This window comes from Triticum dicoccoides, chromosome 1B (genome assembly GCF_002162155.2).
Source record: "Triticum dicoccoides isolate Atlit2015 ecotype Zavitan chromosome 1B, WEW_v2.0, whole genome shotgun sequence".
In the NCBI taxonomy this organism is placed as follows: Eukaryota; Viridiplantae; Streptophyta; class Magnoliopsida; order Poales; family Poaceae; genus Triticum; species Triticum dicoccoides.
Genome location: NC_041381.1, coordinates 582,879,010 through 582,884,698, shown reverse-complemented (window position 1 = coordinate 582,884,698; position 5,689 = coordinate 582,879,010).

Below are 5,689 nucleotides of genomic sequence, written 5' to 3'. Positions count from 1 at the left end.
GGTTCGTGCCATGAACCGGTACTAATGCCTCAAACCCCATTAGTACCGGTTGGTGGCACGAACCGGGACTAAAGGTCTAACCCTTTAGTCCCGGTTGGTGCCACGAACCGGGACTAATGGGCATCGCACTCTTTAGTCCCGGTTCGTGGCACCAACCGGGACTAAAAGGTCCAGACGAACCGGGACAAATGGCCCATGTGGCCCCTGGGCGCACGAACCGGGACTAATGCCGCCATTAGTCCCGGTTCTAGACTGAACCGGGACTAATGGGCTAACCCGGGGTGGACCAAAGCCCTCTTTTCTACTAGTGGCTGCTCTCCTTTCTATGGTTGTTGCTGGCACACCGAGGGCGATGGAGGGCAAACATTGGGCTCCGGGGCGGCGGCCCCTCTTCGAGGCGACGGGGGTTGTGGCGGCCGCATGGGCGGCGTCATGGCTAGGCTCACAGGCTACACGTGATGCCGCTATAGAGACAGCGGTAGGGCTAGGAGTCACCAGATCCGGCCAAGAGTGGCTGGTCACCGTCTCCTACCATGGTTGGCGTCTCGCCAAGTTTGCTCCTCCGTGGTTGCGGGTGGCGTCGTTGACCTTTGTCTGTAGGTCTGGATCGAGAGGGCGGCGTGGGGGCTGCTGGCTTCGGCCTAATAATGGTGCTTTGGCCCTAGCGATCTTATTCCATCACACTACTAGGGATAACCCTAGTAGTAGCGCTTGTTTTATAGCTATCAGTAGCGCTTGTGCAAGCACTACATGTAAGGCGCTACAGCTAACTGGTAGCAGTCACTAGTAGAAAAAGGGTCAAATGTGAGACACATTAGTCCCGGTTTGTAACAGAACCGGCACTAATGTGTCCATTAGTGCCGGTTCCAACGGCTAGCTGGGAGGAGCTCTTTAGTACCGGTTCGTGGCAAACCTTTAGCACCGGTTCGTGCCACGAACCGGTACTAATGAGAGTGGTGGCAGGATGTTGTTAGAGTGGGGCCCTTCCAGCACCTTTAGTACCGGTTCGTGGCACGAACCGGTACTAAAGGTCGTCCTATATAAATCCTTCGTCCACCCGCACTCTGTTCTTCCCCCTTTCCCCTCTCCCTCTCCTCTGTTCTTCCCTTCTTCCTCTCGAGTTCATCACAAAATTTGCCCCAAATTTGTCAAGATTTGCAGGCCCTCATCCATTCAAATGATCACCAAGGTTAGCAACTTTGTCCTTTCATCTCTCATTGCTAGATTAGCTCTTGCATTGGTTTATATAGTGATTAATTGTGGGTTTTAGTAATTTGGGAGGAATTATATGTGGTAGTATTTGATTTATATGCAATTTGAGGTCAAAATAACACTTAGTTTGCATATGTAGGTGTGGTTTACTTAGTGCCTTCTAAATCTCCGTCGTAACCACCGTCGATCGCCCGCACCGTCCCGTCGCCGGCACCACCTTGTGGTGAGCCTCTTGTTCATGAAATTTTATATAAAAAATTGATGTTTGTGTGATTTGGATATATAGTTACTCGTATAATAATTATCTTACCCGTATGTTGTTTGTTATACATAGTGCCATGGTTTTGATATCTGTCCCCGTCGGCCCTCGTCCTTGTTATGATTCGGATGTGGTATATTCTCTTTTAAAACTATTTGTTGCATTTCGTGTTTATGACAAATTATGCCCATCAAGTTGACATAGATATTTTTATCTAGGAGGTATGTGAACCGAAAATTCCAACCGACCCTATTGTCGAGAGGTTAAATTTAGTTGAAAGAGAAAACAAGTACTTGAAAGAAAAATTGAAAAGAACTGAGGGGGAGAAGATGGAATTGGAGTTGCATGTTGCCGATGTCGTCGATGATCACAAAATTAAGATGGAGAAAATGCGCTTGAAGATTAGAAAGATTAGAAAATATGCCATCGATAGTGAGGCTTGGTATCATTATGTTGTTGGATCAATTGTTACCTTAGTTGCGATCTTGATCCCATTTGTTGTTGCATTTAAATGCTTTAGCTAGAGAGTTATTTGTTTGTTGCATTTAAGTGTTGTATGAACTTTATGTATGAACTTGTATTAATTTGGTCTATTCGGTGTTGTGTAATGAAGATGAGCCGGCAATGGATGTACGATGACCGATGCTCTCCCCAGTTCGTTGAGGGCGTGCATACTTTTCTGCTTGCGGCTGAGGCAAACAAGCGGGCGGATGGTTTTATGCCTTGTCCATGTGCTGGCTGTAAGAATGGTCGCAATTACTCTATATCAAGAACCATTCACGTCCACCTGTTTGAGTCCGGTTTCATGCCCCACTATAATGTTTGGACCAAGCACGGAGAAAGAGGGGTTATGATGGAAGACAATGAAGAAGAAGAGGATGACGGCAGCTATCCTGGCCATGGGTTCCCTGAATACGATGATACAACAATGGGGGAAGAAGCTGGGCCGGTAATGCGGGAAGAAGCTGAGCCGGCAATGCAGGAAGAAGGTGAAGAAGAGGCATCAGATGAGCCCGTTGATGATCTAGGTCGGGCCATTGCCGATGCAAAGAGAAACTGTGCAAGTGATTTGGAGAAGAAAAAGTTGCAGCGCATCTTAGAGGATCACAAAAAAATGTTGTACCCGAATTGCGTAGGTGACAAGAAAAAACCGGGCACCACAATGGAATTGCTGCAATGGAAGGCAGAGAATGATGTATCTGACAAGGGATTTAGAAAGTTGCTGGTAATGATAAAGGATATGCTTCCAAAGGACAACGAATTGTCCGAGAGTACGTACGAAGCAAAGAAGGTTGTCTGCCCTCTAGGGTTAGAGGTGCCGAAGATACATGCATGCCCTAATGATTGCATCCTCTACCGCGGTGAGTATGAGGATTTGAATGCTTGCCCGGTATGTGGTGCATTGCGCTATAAGATCAGCCGCGATGAGCATGGTGATGTCGAGGGCGAGCGCCCCAGGAAGAAGATTCCTGCCAAGGTGATGTTGTATTCTCCTATAATACCACGGTTGAAACGTTTGTTCCAAAACAAAGAGCATGCCAAGGCGATGCGATGGCACAGAGAAGACCGTAAGAAAGACGGAAAGTTGAGAGTACCCGCTGATGGGTCGCAGTGGAGAAAAATCGAAAGAAAGTACGGGAAGGAGTTTGCAGATGACGCAAGGAGCGTATGGTCTGGTCTAAGCGCAGATGGCATTAATCCTTTTGGGGAGCAGAGCAGCAACCATAGCACCTGGCCTGTGACTCTATGTTTGTATAACCTTCCTCCTTGGTTGTGCATGAAGCGGAAGTTCATTATGATGCCAGTGCTCATCCAAGGCCCTAAGCAACCCGGCAACGACATTGATGTGTACCTAAGGCCATTAGTTGAAGAACTCTTACAACTGTGGAATGGAACAGGTGTACGTGCGTGGGATGAGCACATGAGGGAAGAATTTGACCTAAAGGCGTTGCTGTTCGTGACCATCAATGATTGGCCTGCTCTCAGTAACCTTTCAGGACAGACAAACAAGGGATACCACGGATGCACGCACTATTTGGATGATACCGATAGTATATATTTGAATAGTTGTAAGAAGAATGTGTACCTGGGACATCGTCAATTTCTTCCGAGCAGGCATCCCGTAAGAAAGAAAGGCAAGCATTTCAAAGGTGAGGCGGATCACCGGACGAAGCCTCGCCACCGTACTGATGCTGATGTACATGATATGGTCAAGGATTTGAAGGTGATATTTGGAAAGGGTCCTGGCGGACAACCTGTTCCAAAGGACGCTGACGGACGCGCACCCATGTGGAAGAAGAAATCTATATTTTGGGACCTGCCATATTGGAAAGACCTAGAGGTCCACTCCGCAATCAACGTGATGCACGTGACGAAGAATCTTTGCGTGACCCTGCTTGGCTTCTTGGGCGTGTATGGGAAGACAAAAGATACACCTGAGGCACGGGAGGACCAGCAACGTATGCACGAAGAAGACGGCATACATCAGGGTCATGCAAGCTACGCTCTTACCAAAGAAGAGAAGGAAATCTTCTTTGAATGCCTGCTCAGTATTAAGGTACCGTCTGGCTTCTCGTCGAATATAAAGGGAATAATAAACATGGCAGAGAAAAAGTTCCAGAACCTAAAGTCTCATGACTGCCACGTGATTATGACGCAACTGCTTCTGGTTGCATTGAGGGGGCTTCTACCGGAAAACGTTTGATTAGCCATTGTGAAGCTATGTGCATTTCTCAATGCAATCTCTCAGAAGGTAATCGATCCAGAAATCATACCAAGGTTACAGAATGATTTGGTGCAATGTCTTGTCAGTTTCGAGTTGGTGTTCCCACCATCCTTCTTCAACATCATGACGCACGTCCTAGTTCACCTATGCAAAGAGATTAACGTTTTGGGTCCTATATTTCTACACAATATGTTCCCCTTTGAGAGGTTCATGGGAGTCTTAAAGAAATATGTTCATAACCGTGCTAGGCCAGAAGGAAGCATCTCCAAGGGCCATCAAAATGAGGAGGTCATTGAGTTTTGTATTGACTTTATTCCTGACCTTAAGCCGATTGGTGTTCCTGAATCGCGGCATAAGGGCATACTGGATGAAAAAGGCACGCTAGGAGGGGAACAAATAATATGTATGGACGGACATTCTCTCACTGAAGCACACTACACAGTTCTACAGAATTCCGCCTTGGTGGCTCCGTATATGGATGAACACAAGAATTTGCTACGCTCCAAACACCTAGAGCGGTCTGATGACTGGATTACACGTGAACAAACCAGGAGTTTCGCCAGCTAGTTGCAGACACGTACCATGCATGACACCTCTATTGAAGATGACCTGTACTTGCTGTCCCAGTTACCATCTTTGAATATAATGACTTTCAAAGGGTATGAGATAAATGGTAATACATTTTACACGATCGCCCAAGATAAGAAGAGCACCAACCAAAACAGTGGTGTCCGCTTTGATGCAGAAACCAAGACAGGAAAGAAAACATATTATGGTTATATACAAGACATATAGGAACTTGACTATCGACGTGGTTTAAAGGTCCCTTTGTTTCGGTGCAAATGGATCAATATGACACGAGGCGGGGTAACGGAAGACCCGCAGTACGGAATGACAACAGTGGATCTCAACAATCTTGCGTATGCAGACGAACCATTCGTCCTAGCCAATGATGTGGCACAGGTTTTCTATGTGAAGGACATGTCTACCAAGCCAAGAAAAAGAAAAGATAAGGAAGCGAATGCATCGTACGATGAGCCAAAGCGGCACATAGTTCTTTCTGGGAAGAGAAACATCGTGGGAGTGGATGACAAGACAGACAAGTCAGAAGATTATGAAAAGTTTGATGAAATTGCTCCATTCACAGTGAATATTGACCCGAGCATCCCGTTAAATGATGAAGATTTTCCATGGTTACGGCGTAAAGGGACACACGCGAAGAAAAAGTTTCACACCCAAAGATCTGGGATGTGATCGGCTTCACTAGCTATCATCACTTTCTTCTGTGTGTCGCACCCAGAGGGGAATCTCTGTAATAGTTAGGGTAGTTATGTGTTTTGGCATTTGAAACGCGAAGAAATTTTATGTGCAAACAAATTCACACTAATTTTAAATAATTCAAAATTTAAACTATTCAAATTTGAAAACTACGGGCACTAACAGAAAGTTTGTAAAGGCCCCTCCTATATAAACAACACTTGCGAAAATTTCAT